Source organism: Adiantum capillus-veneris, chromosome 1, assembly GCF_014529385.1.
Source record: "Adiantum capillus-veneris isolate H3 chromosome 1, ASM1452938v2, whole genome shotgun sequence".
Taxonomy (NCBI): domain Eukaryota; kingdom Viridiplantae; phylum Streptophyta; class Polypodiopsida; order Polypodiales; family Pteridaceae; genus Adiantum; species Adiantum capillus-veneris.
This window is the reverse complement of record NC_140931.1, coordinates 22,593,841-22,618,844: the sequence shown is the minus strand read 5'-3', so window position 1 is coordinate 22,618,844 and position 25,004 is coordinate 22,593,841. Positions and strand designations below refer to the sequence as shown.

The 25,004-nt window shown below is 42.9% G+C and overlaps 1 pseudogene; it reads right to left on the bottom strand.

Moving 5' to 3' along the window:
- Positions 1–24,402: 24,402 nt before the first annotated feature.
- LOC147464414 (5S ribosomal RNA) lies at positions 24,403–24,521 on the bottom strand (annotated as a pseudogene).
- Between the last annotated feature and the right edge of the window lie 483 nt (positions 24,522–25,004).

Below are 25,004 nucleotides of genomic sequence, written 5' to 3'. Positions count from 1 at the left end.
GGACCGTCAACAAGCGTCAAAATTGGCCCTACTCAAGACACTTGGAGCATCAACTTTGTAAGAAATCCACCTTTTCTTATCTCTTAAGAGTTTTTCTTCCTTATTTGTATCCTACATGGATACTCCCATTGTAAATATTCAATTCCATTTGTAAATTAATACTAACTCTACTAACACTAACCCACTATGAAAAGTCCTATCACCTCCATTTCTCTCCTCTCTCTTTCCCCACCAACTTCTTGATAATTCCAAGCAAAAGAAATTAGATAAATTGCTGAAAATATAACCCAACCATGGTTAGAGGAGTAACCCTAGCCTTCAAAATTGTTATAAAAGGAGGGTGTAGCTAGCATAAAAGGGGGAAGCCATAAGCAAGAGCACTATGCTATAGCTTGAGAAGCCAAGCTCAACCTCTCTAGAAGGAGCTCTTGAGTGGAAGCTCATTGTCTTATGCATGTGCATGTGTTGTAATAGGGGATTAGCAAGGGAAATCTATGCCATTGTAAGAGAGAGAGTGATCATTCAATTGAGAGTAGGAAATCTATCATTTCTCCTACTAGTGTAAGCCCAACATTCGTGGAATCAAGGAGGGTGGATTTGGATTAATCTTGGATATTTTGTCTCCCTTCCAACGTGAAGTAATGGACAACAATGATGCGTAAGTGTCTTGGTTTTTTTTTAAGTTCTTGATAGCTTGTCTCTGGTGTTGTCATCAATTTAGCCATAAATCCCACATACTGTAAGAGGGCGACAGGGTGGAGAGGACTCCCCTGGCCTTAAGACAGTGATTGGGGTGGCTTTTCTAGTGATGTGTTGTGGTGAAATTTACGCAAGCTATGTTGAACAAGTACTAATCTCACTTTGATTTGTCATGACAAATTTGTAAGAAGGTATTAATGCAACAAGCACCCCCTCCCCCTTTCTCTCTCTTTCTTAAATATATAGTTGTGTTTGCTTGATCATCGCCGATACGTTTCAAAGCAGCCCGAGCACTATCTCTCTCTCTCTCTCTCTGTCTCTATCTCTCTCTCTCTCTCGTGTTTTAGTGTGTGAGAGTATTCCATTGGTGTTAGGGTTAGTGTAATTCCTTGCTTGTTTGTTGGTTGCTCTAACGATTCTCCTCTTTTGCGTCCTAGTTCGCTCTTAAACTAGGTGGTGCCCCTTGTGTAGTTGGGATTTGGCGGTGGGTTTGTTGTTTTGGTTTGTGTTGTGTTGTGCCCCAGCCCCATTGAGCAGCACGGGAGCCTTGAAGGGTGTCTAGAGGCCACTCTTCTTGTTGCCCGCCCCGGACCGCCTCAGTATCTAGGAGACATCACGGCTCGGTATGAGGATGGCTTCAATTTGTAAATCTTTGTGGTCATTCTTTTTTTCCCAAACTCACAATAGTGTGTGTGTGTGTGTGTGTGTGTGTGTGTATGTATGTATATATATGTGTATATATATGTGTGTGTGTGTGTGTGTGTGTGTGTATATATAAAGAAACCAAAAAGTTACATAAAAAGTCATGCTCCTACTGAGCCATAGCATCTACTGCCCAAAGACAACAACCAGGTACATCGGTTGATAAAGGGTGCCACCCTAAGACAGTTCAACAATCAAGGAGCCTGGGAACTTACCTTTTCTTCTTGTTTCTTTTCATCAAGGTAACAGTGTTGTCGTGGGACCTGAAACATTTATCACATGACCAATGAGGTCTAACATATGGATTTGAACTTCATATGCAGTAGTTTTAAGTTGGAATTATTCAGTGGGCGATTGAGTCTCCATGGTTGAAACAACAAGCACCTCTAGTTTATGTTGAATCTCTAGTGTGGAGCAGTTAGACTTATCATGTAGCTCTTTCAAAAAGTTAACAAATTCTTTGCTTATCTCACCCAATTTCATCTCTCCATCCCCCGTTTCCTCCGCAAGTTGGAGGTTGCCGGAGGCTCGGTATCCCTGGAAACACATCTCCATATCATCCTTCCCACATGCTGATGGCCATGATGGCATTAGTCCAGGTATCTAGTTTGGTGGTTGTTGTTGCAACATACTTCAGCCAAAGAGAGGCTTTGTGAGCGGTGGAACCGTGCATTAGAGTTCAAGTTCTGAGTGTTTAAACATATGATTCAGAGTTCCATACACATGCATGTGGCAAGGGGCCAAAACGATGTATACAAAATAATATGGATGTGCATGCAAGTCATTGTTGTTGGTCGGATATGGACATGATGTGTTTTAAAAGTTCATTATCTTGTAAATCTTGGACGTGATGTATTCATAGTTCATGAATGGAGATTCTTGGATGTAGTGTGGTCTACACTTGAATATTCTATGAGGCAACCAATGCTCAAGATGGAATTCTATTCAAGATCAGGTTGGTGGTTGCATAACCAAGGTGCATCCAGTGGAAAGTACCTATGTTGGGGTATCCATGGTAGCTTCTTCATCGACTTGGTCTTTCTACATTTGTTGACTATGAGTTAAAAAGAGAGTGTTAAAGTTTAAGCATCTCAAGTAAGATGGCTCAATGTGTTCCTAGTTAATGATTTGTCTTTAGGTATTTATTTTACTTATTTGACATGATTTTGGGTTGGGCAGTTTGCTGAGGGGGTACTTATGGGCCCCAATGTTAGTATATAAGTGCACCTTGAGCCCCCCATTGTGAATATCATTAATTCATATTCCTAGTTGGTTGGTTCAGAAAGCTCTCTCTCTCTCTCTCTCTCTCTCTCCCCTTTGAGAGCCCCTATTGTGCACATAAGTGCATCAAATGGTTTCAAAATTCCTCCTTCCTTTTTGTGTTGTTGCTGCTATCATTACTCCAGATTGAGACACTTACACATATGTAAGAGAAAGATAGTTTAGGTGTTGGAGCATCCATTGTATATTTAATAATTCATAGTGGGAATACCAAAAAAACTTATTGTAATTTTTCCAATTTGAAAGGGAGGACCCTTCTTCGAGAATAACGGCCCTACTTTTCTTTAGCTACGGCAACACATGGGTATAAGGGAAGCACGTGCCACTTCTCCCAACTTGCGAGCCTCGTTTTCATGCGATTCTTCGTGTCCCTTGTATTCGGCACTTTCTTTCAATAGTGATCATTCGTTTGCGTCCCTCAATCTCGTGTCCCTCTTGCGTCCCGTTTTCAAGTTGCGTTTTTGTGTATGCGTTTGCTTGCCTGCAGGTCTCGTTTGCAACGCAGGTGAGCCGGCGCGGTCTCGTTTTCCCCGACGTCCCGAACGAGGGCGTCACACTTGGTATCAGAGCTTTGGCTCGAGTCCCCGCCGACCCGACGTCGGCCCGTGGCCCGTGGTTGTCACCATGTTTTCGACCCGTTTTGCCCGTTTTCGTCGTTGCACCGTGTTCTTGCCCCGTTTTTCCACGTTCTCCGCGTTCTTGGCCCGTTTTATCCCGTTTTCACCGCGTTCCTTGCGTTTTTGCCCCGTTTTGCCACGTTCCTTGCGTTTTCTCCACGTTCCCCACCGTTTTTCGACGTTTTGCCCCGTTTAACCCGCGTTCCTTGCCGTTTTTGCCCCGTTTTGACGCGTTTCTCCACGTTCTTCATCGTTTTTCAACATTTTGCCTCGTTTTGCCCCGTTTTACACCGTTTGGGACCGGTTTTCATAGTTGTTCATCGTTTTTGACCCGTTTTTTTCGGTTTTCGCCATTTTGGACCCCGTTTTGCGCTGCCTCATCGTTTTTCGACGTTTTCAAGCCCGTTTTTCGCAGTTTTTCAGTTTTTGACATTTTTAAGTTTTTCTCGGCTTCGGCCACAAGAGTACAACAATGGCTGGAAATCAAGAACATGACGAAGGATACAGGACCGAACATGACCTGAATAGAGACCGCAAGAAGAAGAAAGAAACAAAGCTGCAACAAGATGACCAAGACCCAATGGAAAAGAGACTAGAGGCACGCCTCATGGCCTCCTTGGAACACCAGATGAACGTGATGTCTGCTAACTTGGGTGACCTGATTCAAGCACAGGTAGGCCAGCGACACGAAGACCGCCCAGGCACAAGTAATGTCAACACGCGACGAAACACACAAAGACGACCGCGGCCCGGAAGACTAGGAACAGTCGACGAAGACGAAGACTATCCGGATGACCAAAGTGAAGGACGCTACTACAGCCCTGAGAGAAATATAGAAGATGAAAACAGACTGGGAAAATTCAAACCCATCCCCCTAGAGAAGTACAAAGGCCATCGCAACTCACTGGAACTCAACAAGTGGTTCAGAGAGGTAGAAGACTACCTGCAGTGGAACAACATAGGCAGACGCAGATGGGTGCAAGTGGCCAAAACCTTCCTGGCCGACGACGCCTATGTATGGTTCCTCACCGAACAGCCATCAAAGAACTGGGAGGACTGGGAAGATTTACAAAGAGACATGATCAGCTATTTTGTCCCAGATAATGAAGGCAACAAAATCAGAGACTCGTGGCGCGAATTGCGCCAAGACGACAACATATCAGAGTACATTGTCAAGTATCGTCGACTAATGCTTCAACTCCCACTGATGCACATAGCAGACCGACTACATGGTTTCCTGTACAGCCTTAAGCCCTGGGCCCGTCGAGAAGTAGAAAATCAGAACCCCACCACCTGGGAAGTGGCCGCCAATGTGGCCGAAAAGCTACACGACACAAACTCAACACTGGGTTTTCCTCCAAATAACCCTCGCTCCAACAATTTTGCCCCCACTACCTCCAACAACTGGTCTAACCCACCCGTCGGGCGAGGCCGCGGATTTATACCCAATAACAGAAGCAATGGCCCCCGCCCACCACCATCCCATTTCAACCCTAGATTAGGCCACGGAAATGGCTCCTTAGTCCCACGCAGCTCTTTTGCTAGCAATTCTTACAGCACCACGTCCAATAGTGGTGCCCCCAATACTTACAACGACAATAATAACAACCCGCACACTGATCGCATCTGGTGCAGTGACTGCAGAATTGCTCATGGCCCCTACTACGCATGTGTCCGCAAGCGCAGTCAAGCATCATCATCGTCTAGCAGGGTCAACACCGTCCAAATAGAAGAACCACCTTCCCACCCCCAAATAAGAATCGAAGAAATGGATACCCCTGTTTCTGACCAACAACCCCGTATTGGAGAGGTATCCCTCCACCCTCAATGCATGGCAACAACTATCACGGACATTCATAACTTATATGTCTAGGCAAAAATTGGATCACAGCCGCAATGGATCATTGTAGACTCAGGTGGTACACACAATTTTCTATCACCACAGTGCGCCGCTCGCCTGGGCCTACGCCTCAGCACCGTAAATGAAACTACTGTCAAGTTTGCCCAAGGCAATGATAGCAATGTCAAGGAAGCCCGTCAAGTCAGGATTGAAATGGGTGAATTCACATGCCGACTTGACTTCATAGTGGTACCAATGGATGACTTCTAGGCAATTATTGGTCTATCCTTCAACGACAAGTATCTCATTGCACTCCTAGGCATGAAGGTGGATCAATTACTTCTGAATAATCAAGGCCAAGCAGTTACAGTCCAAGGCGCTAGACTCACAACCAAACAAGCATTCACACGTCGGGCTCATCTTCAAACCAACCCCCCCACCCCATCAACCGCAATGACCCCGCTCAATTGGAAGCGATGAAAGGTAAACAAAAAGTCCCAGAGACATCTTCCCCCAAGCTCAATCTCATGAATGCAAAGCAAGCCGAGAGGGCTCTCAAGAAAGGAGCTCAGGTTCACCTCTACATCATGCAAGCAACGGAACGGCCCACACCAAGACTCAACTCCATTACCCTTGAACAGGCCAAAGTTGGTGATCCCTCACTTACCCCCATTCTCCAGAAGTACAAAGATGTCATGCCCCCAGAACTTCCCCTCGGTCTACCCCCTCCCCGTCAAATTCAACACGAAATTGATCTCATCCCACGGAGTACACCGCAGGCCAAGGCCCCCAATCGCATGAATGACATGGAACTAAAAGAGCTCAAGAAGCAACTCCAGGAATTAGAGAATCAAGGCTTCATCCGGCCCTGCAGCTCTCCCTTTGGGCCCCCAGTCCTGTTTGGCAAGAAGAAAGATGGCTCGATGAGACTGTGCGTGGATTATCGGGTCCTCAACAAAATCACTATCAAAAACAAGTACCCAGTTTCCCTCATGGAAGACCTCCTGGACAGACTACAGGGTGCCAAGTACTTCACCCACATCGATCTCCGCTCAGGCTATCACCAAGTCCGCATTGCCCTTAAAGACATCTCGAAGACCGCCTTCCGCACACGCTACGGCTCCTGGGAATGGCTTGTCCTGGGTTTCGGTTTCACCGGCGGTCCTGGCACTTTTTGCTGAGTAATCCATGACAGCTTCCGCGACATGATTGATGATTTCTCATCACTTACATTGATGACCTCCTCATCCATAGCAAAACCTTAGAAGATCACCAAAAGCATGTCGCCGCAGTACTCCAACGCCTTCGTGAACACCAACTTTATGCCAAGCTGGAAAAATGTGAGTTTGTTGTCCAAAGAATCGAGTTCCTTGGTTTCATCGTCACGTCAGAAGGTATCATGGTGGATCCCAAGAAAGTCGACGCCGTCATCAAGTGGGCTCCCCCGACATCCATCAAAGAAGTCCGAGAGTTTGTGGGTTTCTGTCAGTACACACGCCGCTTCATCCGCGACTTCAGCAAGATTGTTGCACCACTTACAAAGATCACCAAAGGCCACAAACCCTTTCAATGAACCTCCAGAGAAGACGCAGCTTTTGAGAACCTGAAGATAGCCATGTGTGGTGCCCCCGTCCTTCGACTACCCGACTTCACTAAGCCATTTGAAGTTCACACCGATGCCTCCGATGGTGCCATTGGTGGTGTCCTCATGCAAGAGAATCAACCCATAGCATATGAATCCCACAGATTCACAGATGTAGAGACAAGATGGACCACACATGAGAAGGAAATGCTCGCTGTCGTCCATTGCCTCCGAAAGTGGCGACACTATGTCCAAGACAAGCACACAAAAGTCTACACAGACAACATCTCCCTCAAGTACTTCCAAACACAGCCCAAAATAACCCCCAAGCAAGCCAGGTGGCAAGATACACTGGCAGAATACGACATGGACATCATCCACAAACCTGGTACCACAAATGTCATGCCCGATGCCCTCAGTCGCAGACCCACCCTCACAGCCATCTCCACCGCAACCAGCACCCTACGCCAACGCATCCTCGACTCTCAAAAAGCCGACCCCGCTGTCCTCCGAATGCTCGCCGACCACATCGCTGGCAAAGCTGCCTTGGGTCTATTCGAAGTCAAAGATAACCTCTTCTACGCGCATGGAAAAATCTACATCCCCAATGATCCAGATCTAAAGAAAGACCTCATGTGGGAAGCTCATGACTGCAAGCTAGCTGGACATGGTGGCCAGAAAAGATCTTATGACAAACTACATCAACACTACTTCTGGCCCAAAATGAAGGACGATGTCATCGACAATGTGCGCACCTGCCCAACATGTCAACTGGTCAAAGCTCAAAGAGTCAAACCTGCAGGCCTCCTTCACCCCATGCCAACACCCTCCCGTCCTTGGGACATGGTAAGTATGGACTTCATCACCGACCTCCCCCCCTCCCACGGCCACACAACCATCATGGTGGTTGTCGACTACTTCACCAAACAAGCCCACTTCATACCTACAAAGCCCCCCGTCACCGCATACCAAGTCGCCAAAGTCTTCAAATACCACGGCCTACCCTTAGCCATAGTTTCTGATCGCGACACCCGCTTCCTCAGTGACCTCTTGCGCGAGCTCTTCAAGCTACTAGGCACCCAGCTACACTTCTCCTCCACCTACCACCCCGAAACCGATGGTCAAACTGAAAGAGTCAACCAAGGCATCGAAGACTACATCCGCAGCTACGTCAAGGCCGATCAGAAGGACTGGTCCGAATACATGGACGTCCTGGAATTCCACTACAACAACTCCATCGAGAGCAGCACTGGCTATACCCCATTCGAGCTCTCCACAGGTAAAGAAGTCATCACACCTCTTGCACTGGCAACCGGCGATGTGCATGCCCAGGATCTAGAAAGTGAGGAGTTTCTTCAACAATGGCAAACGCGCATGCAACACGCAAAGAAAAGCCTCGAGCAAAGCAAGGTACGCATCGCCAAATACGCCAACCAAAAGCGACGGCCTGCCGAGCTCTTCAAAGAAGGTGACTTGGTCCTCGTCAGCTCTCAGAACATCACCCTCCCTCAAGGCCTCTCCCCGAAGTTCAATCACCGCTACTACGGTCCATACAAAGTGCTCAAGTCCTTCAACGACATCACCTACAAGCTGGAGCTCCCACCACACATCAACATCCACAACGCCTTCCATGTAAGTTTACTCAAAATATTTGTGCCGGATAACACCTATGGGCGAAGGCTCCCCGAGTATGTAAAGGATGGCCTACCAGATGAGCCGGAGGCCATCCTAAAGTCGCGTTTTGGGCGCCGGAGACAACTCTTCTATGTCAAATGGCACAATCGCCCCATGACGGAATGCACTTGGGTACCTGAAGAAATCATGCTTCGACTCGGAAGACCGCTTGTGCTGCGCTTCTACAACATGCCAACTGAAGAGGAGGACCACACACTAAATGAAAACCACATAGAGTAGTCCTCCCCCCACCACTTTGTAACTAGCATCACCCTAGGTAGCTAGAGATTTTTGGCAACACCTACCTCCCCCCTTGTAAATATCCACCCCTAAAACCTCGGCATCAACTTTTGTATCGGCACCTCTCAAACCCCGGCTTGACGTGGGTGTCAAGCTCTCTCAACCCGGGGGTGTATATAAGGGAAGCACGTGCCACTTCCCCCAACTTGCGAGCCCCGTTGTCATGCGATTCTTCGTGTCCTTGTATTCGGCACTTTCTTTCAATAGTGATCATTCGTTTGCGTCCCTCAATCTCGTGTCCCTCTTGCGTCCCGTTTTCAAGTTGCGTTCTTGTGTATGCATTTGCTTGCGTGCAGAGTCCCGTTTGCAACGCAGGTGAGCCGGCGCGGTCCCGTTTTCCCCGACGTCCCGAACGAGGGCGTCACAATGGGACTCACTTATTGGGTCTAGTCTACTACCTTTTTTTTTTGAGAGAGAGAGTAGGAACTTGAAATTACAACTCACACACCCGACTCCGTGATGTGGAGCATCCCAGCCGGATAAGGTTGGCCAACCCATCATATGGACTAGGTGACATGTAGCCCTTAGTCTACTACTTATTGATTAGTTTGACGTGAAGATTCCCGCTTTTTGGCTCGGCAAAAGTATAATCTTCCTTCTGTTGCCTGTTCTTGCACGCACGCGTGTGCGTGCGCGCACACACACACACACACACAAACACCCTAGCTACTTCTGTCCCTCCCCATCTCTGGTCCCCCGTCTTGCTTGTGACGATGACACCATTGCCTCCAACACTCTAGAGTCTCGACATAAGAACTATCTTGCACTTATTAGTGCAGGTTTTCAACAACAAGTGCCGCTTGACATGGGGCCTCCACTGCAAATGAATGAAAGCAATAGAGAGGGGGATGACACTGCTTTAGCATAGGCCTACCTTGCACACAGACGGGAGGCAAAGAGAGGCACATGGCCTGCTTCCACATGGGAGCTCGCCTCCAGACCAACAAGATGGAGAGAGAGGCACATGGCCTGCACCTGCACCCTGGGACCTTGCCTCGAGACGAGCATGCCATAGAGAGAGCTACATTGCCTGCCCTTGCACGTATGACCTCAAAAAAATCTAAACACACCCCCCCCCCCCCCCCCCCCCCCCCCCCCTTCCCCCTCTCACTCATAATAGGTCTTGAGTTCTACTCTTGTCGTAGGATAGATCTTTAAGGTCTTTTGGAAACCATGCCCTCCCAAGATCTCTCACACACACACACACCACAACAGCTTTGCATTTTGTCGAGTAGCAAGTTGCAAGTCTAGAACACTAGGACTAGTTTTCCTTTTAAGCTTTTTAGCTTTTTTCTGTTGGCCCGTGATAAGGTTTTTCCTTCTAAATATATACCCGTGATAGTACGACTAACTAGACACCATTGTGCGAATCACGATACCTAGCACAAATTCGCATGCGTATTCGTTTGGTACCACAGTGTCAACCCTTTCATTGGAAATTGGAAATTAGCACCAACCGGTTGAAGGGTGATAATAGTTTATTCTTTGTGTTTTTAAGCAGAATACTAGGCGTTTTCAAATCTCATCCAATCCTCCATGTAGTTAGTTAGTCCTCCTACTAATTTTTCTAAAAATGACTTTTAATGTATTCTGTCAAGGCTAAAGATGAAATTTTCCTTGTTAAATTGTCAAGCTTGAAAACGCATAACACTTGATACATTGAACTAGTCTTGCTTGGCGGGCCTCGCTATATCGATGCCTAGTATGGGAGAAACAAGGACATATACAATATGATTAGGTCTTACACAAGGTGCATTTACTACTGTGATTCACTACATGTATTCACTACCTATGCATTTACTACTTTAATATACCGCTCGCATTGGCTAGGAATTGTGTGTAAAGAGTTGCGCGCATAGCTAACATATGTAGATCTTGATCGATATCAAATATGTAGATCTACATGCATCTCTAAATTAAAACTGGGTTGAATTAAAACTGGACCTAATTAGACTGAAGATGCTCTCATGGGTTTGAGAATGAAAAAGGAGAGTGATGGCACATGGAGGGAAGAGAGGAAGAGAGAGGGAGAGATGTGGAAAGCATGGGACAGGTGGAGGAGAGAGATGAAGAGGGCCAAGTCGATGGGTTGAGGGAAAATAGTTTGCGTCCTAGTCGTGTTACTAGTGCTTCCACTGTGGAGGCTCCCTCTATTCCCTGTATGTGATAGCATGCTAATGTATGTCCGTTGAATTGCATATATATTTGAGAAGAAGCCCTGCGTGGTCCAAAAAGAGAAAGCGCACTGCAAATAGAAAGCTAGCTACAACATAGGACATGACAAGGAGAATAAGAAGAAGAAGATAGTTCAATTTCAACAGGGAAAAACCTACCGAAAAATCACCCGCAACTGTTTATGTAGCAGACCTTCAACATAGAATACAAAATTAGATATGTTTCTCTCTAAGCTTAATCAATATGCTACATCTCTTGCTTTTATCTTGATGCATGTTATCGATCTTAAATATGCTACATCTCTTGCTTTTATCTTGATGCATGTTAGCTATGTTGCGCGCATAGCTAACATATGTAGCTTGACTCAAATATTGGCTTGTGGAGTGGACAACTGAAAAGCGATAGTACAACATTGTAGGTCAGTATAGCACCTCATGTCATGTTGCAATGCATTAACGCTTCATCCATTTGCTTGTTTTAGAATTTTGGACAGTACTTTGTTCGGTTCAATTTACTGCTTTCAGGATCAAGATCAAGATCAAGATAAAATCAAGAGATGTAGCATATTGATTAAGCTTAGAGAGAAACATATCTAATTTTGTATTCTATGTTGAAGGTCTGCTACATAAAGAGTTGCGGGTGATTTTTCGGTAGGTTTTTCCCTGTTAAAATTGAACTATCTTCTTCTTCTTATTCTCCTTGTCCTGTCCTATGTTGTAGCTAGCTTTCTATTTGCAGTGCGCTTTCTCTTTTTGGACCACGCAGGGCTTCTTCTCAAATATATATGCAATTCAACGGACATACATTAGCATGCTATCACATACAGGGAATAGAGGGAGCCTCCACAGTGGAAGCACTAGTAACACGACTAGGACGCAAACTATTTTCCCTCAACCCATCGACTTGGCCCTCTTCATCTCTCTCCTCCACCTGTCCCATGCTTTCCACATCTCTCCCTCTCTCTTCCTCTCTTCCCTCCATGTGCCATCACTCTCCTTTTTCATTCTCAAACCCATGAGAGCATCTTCAGTCTAATTAGGTCCAGTTTTAATTCAACCCCTTGTCATGCCCTATGTTGTAGCTAGTTTTCTATTTGCCGTGCAATAAGTAATTAGTCATACATCTTTGTAGTTTTTCTTTGATTAGGCCCATGAAATTCTACAAATGCTCGAAGACAATAGATGGCCCTACTCAATATTCATAGATTGTGAGAGCGTCTTGGTCGTGCGATCAAGTTGCCTAGAAGAGCCATTTTCATCTTTATTTGTCGTGATAATCTAAGGAATCCCTTTGCCACTTGTTGAAGGTTGGTTTATACTAGAGAAATTAGATTCTATCATCTCTTCTTTGAGTTTTTTTTTCGTGTTGACTATTGTCTTCACTTCTGCTATCATCTCTACCATATTTATCATTACCATATTTATTACTGCTTCTGTGTTTCTTGCTATCATGTCTACCATCACCACTATTTCTGTGTTCTTCCTATTCTGTCAACTTGGCCTCATGCTCAAGATTCCTGTGCAGATCTTTGATTCTCCATCTATCATCAGGGACAAAAAATTGCTTCCTTTGTGTTTCACCTTGTCTGCAGTCTTGCTTTTAGGGGGAAGAACAACTACACGTGTAGATGATAAAGCTCACGGGCTGCTTGAGCACTTGATGGGTTGCAAGAGCACCTCACACCTGATCATCAACTTGTCGTGTGCACAGTACTGTATATACCGTCGATCAGTGCCATCTCTTTTCACAGGCAATCGACCAAAGGAGACACGTTCTTAGCCTTATTAGATCGTAGTCTTTACGTAATAATTAATCTACGCACTATGTCATCAGGACGAGTTTGAAGAGTTCGAGAACAAAGAGTGGGACGATTGGGATGACGATGATGTGAATGATGATTTCTCACTGTAGTTGTGTAAGAAGCTTGAGAAACAATTTGATAGCTAGCTGTTAGCGGTGTTTACTTGTTACTTGAGTCATCGTCTTCAAAAAGATCAAGCTTAGAATCTTCAGCAGCTAGGGTGTCTTTGGGTAGAGTTTGAGTCGCCATATTGTCACATAGAGTTGCGCTCAATGTAAGAAATAACTGTTTCACAAAATTCTCTCTCTCTCTCTCTCTCTCTCTCTCTCTCTCTCTCTCTCTCTCTCTCTCTCTCTCTCTCTCTCTCTCTCTCTCTCTCTCTCTCTCTCTCTCTCTCTCTCTCTCTCTCTCTCTCACAGACGCAAACCTGCAGAGAAATTGCGAACATGTGCCTCTAAGAATCTCTAAACTACAACACCTTTACGAAGCTGTGAACTCGTGCCTTTGCGTCCAAATTGCTGCCTTACTTTTACTGTGATGTTTGCCGTGGACTCTTGGTTCAATTTAGTCTATATACAAGCGTTGCTCTCTTTATTAAGCTGCATGCGAGTGTTGCTTTTTGTTGGTGCTGCAGACAACGCATGCAAATTAGAAGATTTTCATGGCGTTGCTTTTGGATATTGCAGTGTCGGTGGTTTTTTTTGAAAAAAAAAGATTTAATGGTGCCACATGGTGGCCTGTAAGTGCAAATACGGGAGAAAGCGCCTTTGGCTCACAAAGTAAAAAAACAAATAAAATAAGGTGAGGACTCACTAAGGCCTGCTAACTTTTTTTTTTTGGGCAAAACTCACAATGGTGAGTAAATTATATTGACAAACATAAAAAATTACAAATTCTTGCCATGCTCGTGCCGAGCCATGACATCTCTGAGAGGTCACTCATACATTGGGTAATACGGGAGCCATCCTCTACCAACATAGGCTCCTTCTCTATGACAGTCAGTTGCTGTGGTGCCCATTAGTCTGTTCCATTCATCAGAGTTCTTACATTTCTCGAAGGATAGCATTGTCCCCCTTGATTCTTGTATTATCTCTGTGAACCTAGCTATTTCCATGGTGTTGTCGAATATCCGACCGTTCCTAGCCTTCCAGACCTGTTTGAAGTAGCATAATCGAACAATTTGTGTTGTAATGAGAATCTCCTAGCTTTTAAGAACCTTCCCTCCCAAGAATACATTGTTCTTATAGAAGCCTATCTTCCATGTCCTTTGCACCCATTTACATATCTTACCCTCAATGCCGCTGATTGCAGGGAATTCCTTGAACATGTGGGAGAGGTCTTTGCTAGTCAATCTGCATTGAGAGCACCTATCTGGGCCAATCTCCCTGGCTAGAGCCTTCACCCTAGTCGGCAATGCTCCCCAGGGTACCTTCCAGAGAAAGACCTTCATATTGAGTGGCCACTATGGGCACCATATGTTCTTGGTGACTTCCTCACATCTTGAATGTGGCCAATTCTTGCCCCACTACTTGTTCAATGGAGAGAACTAATCCATCAAAGCCAAAAGTGTGTGGTACACGTCTTTGGTTTGAGGTTCAGAAAAGTGCCTATCCTTAGGCCATCTCCATGCTTTCCACTCAAACTCAGACTTATAGCTAGGTAGGCACCAACTGTCCAACCGTTCCAAGGCTCTATCAATCAGTAGACTTCTTGTCCCATCAAGGTTATACTGGAACAATAATTTGCTATGTTGTTTCCAACCGATTATTGCTATAATCCCACAGTTGGCCTAAACGTCAAATACCTTTGTTATTGATCTTTCTAGCAGCTTCCCTCCAAAATGGGTCCAAAGAAATGCTTCCACCTTAGACAACCATGGTGACCAATGAGATGTGGAGTTGTGAAAGTACCTTGTAAGTTCTCCTTATCCCAAAGTCTCCGCTTCTCTCTTGCATTTCCTAATGAGCTCGCTCGTTGCACCCTTGAGCTTCAAGCTAGCCCACCAAGGGGAAAACAGTTTGTCGTGTACCTCAAGCCCTTTCCATTGACCACAGGCCACAAAATTAGCATATTGGGCCTTTGCACGGATACTAGGGTCAAGAATCGTGAGACCGCCTTGCTCGATCTGTCTCACAATTGTTTTCAAGCTAGCCCATTGCCAGGGCATTGAGTCTTTGGCGTTGTTCTTTCATAGGAATCTTTTTACCGATTTGAGGAACTCTTTCCAATTGCATCTGGAAAGCTTCAGTAGAGGACTGTTGAAAGCTATACACTGGAGCATGAATGAGTTGATTACTTTCACTCTGCTCCTCTCGAAGGGAAGAAGCACAAACTCCCATCTACGCATCTTGCTTCTTATCTTCTCCATAACTCAAGTGATTTTTTTCTTGTGGTTAACATCTACCCCTAGCGGGGCTCCAGGGTGTCAAAAAATCTTCCTTCTTGACACTATCTCCACGGACCACATTGATGGATCAAATGAGTCATTCTCCGAGGGGGTAATCAATTTTAATTTTTTTATGCTACACTTTGATCTTGATGCTATGGCATACATTTGCACAATCTCAAGACCCTTTCTGACCACATGAAGGAAAGCTTTGAGGAAGAGGAACGGGTTAAAAAACAATAAAGTAAAGAGACACATTGACAAACTAAAACAAAAAAGTATTTTAATGCTATCATAAAAAAAGATAGATTTAATACGCACAAGAAATAATAAAATAGTTCAATGAATTAATTTTTTATAAATTCTTTCTTTTTGGTAAAACTCACAATGGTGACTATTAGCAATGTATCTGTTTTGTGATAATACAAATTTTTTCTTCTACCCTTAGAAAAGAAAAAAATATAGAATCATAGGTAGGGGCTCAAAATGGCGTTTGGTTAGGTTTTACTACTGCAACGGCCATCCGATGAAGGGGGATGTGAAGGTTTTACTATTGGGAGAATGTAACCTCTCTGTGTTGCACAAGGTCTTCTCTTTGGGGCTTAGTGTTATGCTTAGCCTAATCACGACAGCAATTTGCCTCTCCTCACCTTGGAAGGGCAGCTTTGCATTTCTCCCTCGGCATTTTTTGAATATTTAAATGAAAGGACTCTTTGCAAATTAAAATCACGGCAGCCTACAACAGGACAAATGAATGGGGAGTGGCAATGGTAAGGTGGTCACAAGGTAGCATAATGTATGTTGCCAAGTGATCAGACCAATACATGAAGTTGGTCCTTGATTCGTAGTTGGAGATTGTTGAGCTAGCCCAAATGGGGTCTAAACAAGATCCTAAAAAGTTCTAACATCTGTTATTAATTGTCGGTGCTATATTTTTTTGAAAAAGAGGAAACCTAGCTGTAGGAAGTATTAAGAACTTTAATTTCAATGTTGAAGTCACCCAAGATAATGATTGGAATTTCCATAGTGTGTTGTTGAAGTAGCAACGATAATGCCTCCGTTAAATTTGCTAGTGGTGTTGAAGGTGAATTGTAAAGAGAGACTATTTTGATGATTTTGTTGTTTGTGAACTTGATGGTTGCATGCAATATCTTAATTCATGGATGAGAGATATTCCCATGATCAAAGTGGATGAGTGTTTTCTGGCCAAGAATTGAGACACCCATTTTCGATTAAATTCGTGCTATAGAAAGCCTGGTATTACATGTTGTATTTTTTTTTGTTTGCTGTTGTAGCTTTTCTTATGTGTTTATTGAAAGACACAAAATTTAGAGATTGAATGATGATATGTGTGTTTGAGTAAGCTTCTAATGGCTTTTGGGTGGAGATCCATTTAGCTTCTACTTGTAGGCGATGCAATTCTTCTAATATGGTTTGGTCAACTTTGATAAGGGAAGGTTGTATTCTTTCAAGCAAGCACACATTAGTTGGGTCTCAAATACGAGATAATGCTATGTATGCAAGACCGTGTGTTCTTATCTGTTCAGGATTAAAGGCCAGTATTTGCAATGTAAGACCCTTATGAACTGTTCAAGCACTAGCTGGTTGTAATGGGAACTGTGATTTGAAAATGGTATTTAAGTAGTTTTTTCCAACTTTAAATTCACGAACTATACGTGTTATTGGAGTCCATTATTTACCAATGGTTGGTGAATATATTGTTTGATTTTGTACCATTTTTTCTTTCCAATGATAGGGTTGGAGAAATGACCCCAAAGTATTGTTTTTTTCATTGTTTTTGTGAAATTTTTGTACTCCCCTTCTACTCCATTAACTATTCCGTCAAGAATATCCAAGTTTCTTGCACATACTTGACAACAATGCTTGTTTTTTAGGCTTAGTGTGGAATGTAATCCTCCAGTTAATATGGGATCTGTGAGAATGCTAATAATTTTGCTGCATGAGTTGTTTCTTTTAAATAGAGATGAAAGTGTGGGGTATTCCCTCCATTTGATTGAAAACATTAAGATTATGAGTGTCCTTTTCTTTGTTAGAGTAAAATTGATGAGAAACTTGATGACTATTTGGAATGGGTCTATAATAATTTTTGTCAAGGTATTCGAAATCCTCAAAGCTATGTTGGGTAACTCGAAGTCTATTAAGGATGTCTATGAATATTGGACCGATTTGTTGCACTGTTAGTGTGAGTTCATAGCATTGTGGATGAGTGTGCCAATATGAAGGAGAAACTGTTTCTAAAAGTGTATGTTTTTTTATAAAGATCTAACTTTCCTTGACGGGGATTGCCTTACATAAATCACAACACATAATTAAATCCAATTCACCAAATGTTTTATCGTGGACTCACTTGATTGCACGTAAACATGAGTCGCCCATGGAGAACACGCTTGAGCCAATCAAAGACACCGTAATTCTTAAATAGTTGTATAGAAGAGAAAGTGCATCCAACGTTTTAGCACTCAAAGTTGTTTGTGTAGAAGTAAGTAGAGGCAAGTGAAGTGCAAAGTGGATTGTGGTGCCACCAATAGTAAAAACTGCCTTTCTTGTGTAGGCCATTAGTAATACTGTTGGAGATTTTGAATTGGGTGGAATTCTATGGTTGTAGAATCTTTGTAATCCTTATACTAATAATAGAAACATGAATGTTTTTCCTATTTTTGATCCTCCTATAAGAAAGAGGTGTATCTCTTTGTTGGTTTAAATTCGTTTTTTCAACATTATGTCATCAAATATGTGTCGTTGTTGGTGATTTAATTTTTCAATGGTCATGTAGAAGTCATCATTTGTCATAGAAAGGTACTTAAAATGTTGCAAGTGGAAAGGGTTTTAGACCGTAGATTTATGTTTAAGTCATTGAGAATATCTACACGATGTGAGTCATATGATTCACTGTCTGTTGTACTAGTTGTGCTTGGGGAGGGAATGCAGTGCGTCATGAACTTATCTATTGGGCTTGGGTCTTTATTGAACTTGATTTCATTTGGTTTTATGACTTGCAAATGCTAATCATGTACATCCCTCCATGTAGAGGAGTCTTTCAAATACCAGTTCTCATTATTGATCCAAGGGAGATATATAAGCATTTTCTCTGTAGTGGTCTTCTGGATTTTTAAGAATGTTATATTTTACGAATCGTATGATCTTACCTTTACACAATTTTTTGTATGTTGTTCCCTCTTGGTTAATTGTTGATGCATATTCAGCCAAGCATAGATGATGGAGACTTTGTGGTCTTTCAATATATTTATTAATAATATTTTGGAAGAATATGTTTATGTCGAATGAGTCAAGTTTCTGTAGAGATCATTTTATTTTGAGGATTAATGCATGTGGATAGGGAGGGCTAGTGTTTATGCATACAATATCACGAGTTGCACTATGGAGTGATAATGATAGCGCTATGTAAGATGCTTGTTGTGCACTAATTTGGCATAGTCACTCAATTGTTGTTGCATTATTGGCCACACAAATATCGAATTGAGATTTTATTGCACTAATTAGTGTGTGCTCCATTTTTGTCATGTATGATGTGGAATAACTTGCTACTTCATGTGCGTTCAAGACAAATTGAATATTAGTGTTTGCATCTCATAGTGTTGCAATTGTGGAATTGATATTGTTTGTGTAAATGTCCTTTATTTTTTGTTTCAAGAAGATTGTTGGAGTGAATAGTTCGCTTGTTGCCAAAACATATTCTTCAAAAATCAAATGCAAGCTTTGTATCCATTTTTCAAAAGAAATGGTAGTTTCAGCGCCAATTGTATCGAGACTGTATGTAATGCATTTAAAAGTTTTTTTAACTTTTACTTTGATTTTGGTAGTCATTAGTAGTGGGTCTCAATATGACTATGAATGGCATGGGAAACCTTGGAAAATCAAAGCGACAACATTAAGGCAAGTTTCTCTATGATGATGTCTCTGTATTTCATGAAAGTCTAATGGAAGTTTGGAGCTGTCTGTACTGATGTACTTGTCCACAAATGCAATAATGGTGTCATTTGTGTCATGATCAAATAAAGGAGCTTGTTCAACCAATAAAAGACCATGATCATGTTGACTACAACAGCTTTGAAACTCTATTGAAAAGAAATAAGAAAGAATTTTTCCACATATTGTGCTATCATTAAGGAGTACTCTTTTCATGGCTGTGAAGTGGTTATATAAAAGCGAGCTATTGTTATTGAATTTGGGAGTTGTATCCAAATGGAAAATATTATTTTTTGTGTCATGATTTTTATTGGCTTAAAAAGTAAATTTTTGATATTGAGAGAAAAGCGTCTTTGTGTATTAGCTCCCACTTTGCTATTATTTGGTAAATTTTTGATACATGTTAATGGTACTTCCTAGGCTTTCCAAAGAAGATTGTAGGAAAGCTAAGCACCTCACAAAACTCATTAGTAAATACCAAGTGGCATGTTCCCCTCTAATGGTGTGACATGCAACATTTTATCGTTGTTATCAACAACTTGCTCAGTAGTAGTGATGCTATGTAGCAAAACATTAGTGCAAATACTTTCCTCATTGTCCATCTCATTTGTGCTTGTGTCCATGGGAATGAGATTTCGTATAAGTGTGCAAGACATTTATCATTTATGGTTATGTTTTTCTTTTTATATAGAGAGCTATTAAGAAGAGCATGCGAGGCCTTTAGTGTCAATAACGGTCTAACAAGCCCAGATAAATAGCAATGTGTATACTTAAGCTTGCATTTAATGCTCACCAAGATTGAAGCCTCATCTTGGATAAATTGAGAAAGAACTTGTTGTGCTTTTTAAATGTTGCAAGAATATTAACCACACTCCCGTGCAAACCATATTGCCCATCATAAGTTTGTTCTTGAATCTTTGCAAATGGTATACGAGTAGAGACTAAGCGTGCTTCGATATTGTTTAGCTGCATGACTGGTATCAAAGGCTCATTGAAGCCTACTCTATGCAAGCTCTCAAATGGCACCTTGTATTTGTTCGTTTTGTGCTTGCATGCATGACAATAGAATAGAGAGCAACACCTTTTCGGCTTTCTACCTCCATTGTGTAGCACATTGGAGGAGCCAATTGTGTAACTTGCGAGCGAAAGAACAATCGCCCACATTTTTCACATGGATATGTAGGTGTGTCATTCAGCCACTTGGGAGTGATAGGTTTGCTAGTGTGCTAGATGATGTCATTCCATAGGTTCACTTTTTGAGGTTGACACCCTCAAAGAGTCTCCGCACCCCATTCAAGTCGCTTTCCAAAGTATTGAGATTATGTTAGTGCCAAATAGCTATGCTACAAATGTCCATTGCAGTGACTCGCTAACATTATTCTTTGACTTGTTTGAAAAATCCATAATCCACAACCCCTACAATGTAAAGACTTTGTACAATTCCGACAACATATCCCAGTGCATCACAGATTGTACAAGTATACAAAGAACTAATGGATGGGAGACACTGGACAAGTTTCCCAAGGAATCTACTTATTTTGATGGCTATGATGCAACGGTTCACAACAAAATGGGAGTACTTGTGACCAATTGTTCACTCACATAGGAGTGGTACAACTCGCATACCAAAATGGAGATGTTTCAACCAAAGATCATGAAAGATTATTGGAACAACCCATCAGACATATTGCCAGGATGGGACCACTATGATTTAGTAGTTGGCCAGCGGCCAACTTACAAGGCTCAGATTCAAAATTGGACTTTACAAATTGGATTTTACAAAAACTGCCTCGAAGATCTCTAGGCTAAAGCCAAAATTCCTCATATTTACAAAGATTTCTCAAAAAAATAATAATGGGACTACAAAATCAGCGGGTTTATGATGAGGTGACCAACTAGGTGGGTGTCTGCCTAGTCCAACTGCTAACATTTCCCCCTTCCTAGTCATTGCACATCCTCGTGCAAGCTTTGTCTTTGGCTTGATTAACACTCGTCACTAGGTAGATTGTCTTCAGTAGTCAAAGGTGCATGTTTTTAAGGTCTTGAAGATGGTTCTAAATTTTTCTACCCTTGCCACTATATCTGCTTGAACTACCAAATCCTTGAACGGGTTGTTCATGATTACACTTTGGTAAGAAATGTGGCAGGCTGATAGATCCTTTTTCATGGGTTTGAAGATGGTTGCGTGCATCTCAAAGTATCCTATCATGAACACCTCCTCAAATGTTTGCACTGGTAATGTGAGGGTAGAAACATGACTCTTGCATACATCCCCATGATAAAATTGCAACTTGGGACCTCTGTCTCCATATTTCAGCAGATGTCCTTTGTTCATTCAAGGAACACTTGCCATGGTTCCTCTGATGCTTCGATGTTCTCAAACACGATGACACAATTGATGATCATCTTTGCAATCTTCAATAGGCTTTGGCATGTAAAGTGAGGGACATCGCACATCTGTGTGATCACTACTTGTAAGGTATGCACCATATATGATCATGTTGGCCCATGATTGTTGATAGGATTGGACATCGCACATCTGTGTGATCACTGCGTGTAAGGTATGCACCATATATGATCGATCATGTTGGCCCATGATTGTTGATGGGATTGAAAAAGACTAGATAGTTGAGCATGGATGGTCTTTTGCTCTGCCACATTAGGAGAAATATGAACCTTGCATGGGCCTTGTAAGGAATCCTAATTTTTAGGGATTAAGGCTAATGGTGTGTAGGGTTAAGGGGACAAGGGCATTCAAGAAGCTAGTTTTGAGTAGGCTTTTCTAGCGTTTTTTTTAGACACATATAGGACCTTCACTTTCAAAAAGCTAGAGAGAGAAGGTGACCTCCTAGGTCCACATCATCAAAAACGTGGATCACTAAGAGCCAAAATTTGACTTTTTGTAGAAAAAGTTATTTTTACTTATTTTTGACTTAAAACTCTCCCCCAACATATATCCATATCAAAAAAGTATTTTTTGACCTTTTTTTAAACTTACAAACACTAAAAGTCCAATTTTTTAAAAAAAAACTCCCCCCAAAAAAAAACCTTTCTTCTCTCTTCCTTCTCTCTCCTTTCTCCCTCTCCTCTCCCTCCTTGCCCCCTTCTCTCCTCCTCCTTCCCTCTCTCTCCCTCTCCCCCACTGTCCCCTTCTCTCCTCCCATGTTCCTCCCTCTCCCTCCCTGCCCCCTTCTCTCCTCCTTCTCCACTCTCTCTCTCTCTCTCTCTCCCCCCCCCACTACCCCCTTGTCTCCTCCCATGTTCCTCTCTCTCCCTTCCCCCTCTCTCTTTTTATCCTTTGCTTCCTCATGCAACAGCTACCATGGTGCTCAAGGACATCACAAATCGTATGCATACATATTTGCTTGTTCGCAACGTTTGCACCGAAGGCTGCACATGAGGGTGGTCATCCTAGGAACGTCGTACCATGGGTGAGATGAATGTTGATGGTTCTTCAATATCTTGCCAATACCATCACATATTTGAATAAAAGACCCCTTTATGTAAGGTAACAATATACTTCTTACTTGTGATTGTGTTCTTTTTATCATAAACTTTGAAGTCTAAGGTGTTGCCTCTACTTGTTTTGTAGTGCTTGACACAAAGGTTGCTTTTATGCACAAATAGAGAAAGGCTGCAGGTTAGAGAGGCCAAGTGTCACCACTTTTCCTCTAAAACAGTCTTCTTTGTTATATCTTGCAGGTAGGTGCTTCAAATCCATGCTTATTAGGGGTGGTAATCTCATCCTAATGTATATTTTAGGATTGTTTATTCCCAGTTAGATAGAAATAGAAATACTTGAAATTTTATAAATATACTTAACAAGTGTCTTCATTATATAGCTTGCAAATGTTGAATTCATACATGTTTTACTTGCAAATTTTTATAACATATACTTAACAAGTGTCTTCATTATATAGCTTGCAAATGTTGAATTCATACATGTTTTTGTTACAAGGTGACCTCTTGCTATGCTAGTTGAGTGGCGTTGTTTGCAAGAATGGCTCAAGGAACTGGCATAACATGAAGCTTTTACGGTGGCACAAAGCTCTCCTCAGTAGCAATGTGGCTCTCACTACACCAAAAATCATTATGCTAACATGGAGAGATCCCTAGTAGGACAATGAAAAAACTTTTCATCAGCAGCAGCACACCCTTTCCAAACATGAGGGCACTCCTACCAAAGATATTTTTATGTGATAGGTCACCCCAGGAGCATACCATGTCATGGAATGGATGTAAGAACTATGACCGCACTTCTCCTTGGAAGTTGTTCACAAATGTATGTTTATCAAAGTTAATGAGAAGAAATTTGGACTTTTTTGTTTGTTGACGTGTAAAAGCACTCTAGGTCTACCATATTTTAGATTCTTTGATAAGTTAAATAAAATTTGTAGTCATTTAAAGTGTAAGTTTGTTTTTGTTTGGTAAGATTGTACATGAGAAGACATAATAAAGTATAAGAGATCTGTTTGTACACAGTCTAGGAGTTCATTCTGATTGTTTTCCTTCAGTTTCAATTTTTGATCGAGGGCACTCCTTGGAAGCCACTTTTGAAGGTGTTAGGGTGAGATTTTGAGAAAGTTTTGTATATAGGAAATGCAGTCCTCAACACAATGAAAAACATTGGTTCTCTAAGTATTTTCAGATTCCATGGTTTTAATGCTCGTTCCAGCCCGTAGATTAAGGAAAAAGTAAGAAATGTCTTTTTTACATCATTTTTAAAGAAATTGCCAACTTGCACGTTGATTTTTGGAGAATCCGAGTAGGATATGATTTTTTTGCATCACACGATGGTCGAAGAGCGCGACGAGATGAACAAATTTATGTGATACAAGCCCAAATAGATTCGGAGCCAATTGAACACTAGAAGCTCTTGAAAATAGCCTAAAAGTTCAAAACTTAAAAAAAAAAAAAACTGACCACTTGAATTATGGCCATGCATCAAAAAAAATCTTGTACTTGTCATTTTAGGGCCCCAGGGACCCTCAACATGAGGGGCCACAAGGGTGCATAAATTTTGGATGGCCAAGTTGTGCGCCCTTGTGGCCCCTCATGTTGAGGGTCCCTGGGGCCCTAAAATGACAAGTATAGGCTTTTTTAATGCATAGCCATGAGATAGAATTGGGCAATTTAATGGATTCATAGCAAACTCGCTCCCCCCCTCCCCAATGGCAAATAGCTAACATTGTATCATGCATGCATTAACAAAAAGCTTGTACTTGTCATTTTAGGGCCCCAGGGACCCTCAACAAGAGGGGCCACAAGGGCGTGCAAACTGGCCATCCCAAGCACCCTTAAGTGTAGAGTTCTCATCGGATCCGGTGTATTGGCAGGCCCAATCACAAGGGGGGGGGGGGGGGTTTCTTTTGGGCCGAATGCAACATGACAAAAGTAAGGATGCAACACCAGGACTTCCCGGGAGGTCACCCATCCCAGTACTGTTCTGGCCCAAGCGCGCTTAACTGCGGAGTTTTGATGGGATCCGGTGTATTAGCGCTAGTATGACCGCACCACGTTTATTGAGCTCAAGCCATGCATACTTATATGTTCGTATGTACGTCTTTGTGTGTGTGTGTGTGTGTGTGTGTGTGTGTCGCGACCGATTGACATCATCCGGATGTGGAGACGGGACCGTCGACGACATCGTGACTCAACACGGTTTACGCCGGTAGGTGCGATCGCAAAGGGACCGACGGGCCATGTGCGGTGCTGACAAGGGAATGGCGAGAGGAGAGAAGAGAGCCGGGTCGATGGGGACCGGCGCATTTGTGAAGCACGGAGACAATGACCCGATTTTTGCAATGACACCGCGACGGGGCCGGCCGTTTGATGTCGGGTGCATCGACGGGCCTAAACCGGCCACGAAACGCGACGGCACAGGTCTTTTGCTTCGAGGTGGGCCGACGGGCCAGGTGTCTGTCCTTTGACGACTTCGTGACCCTACCAATTTTCGGCGGATGCGATACGACAAACAGGCCGATTACGTAGACCGGAGC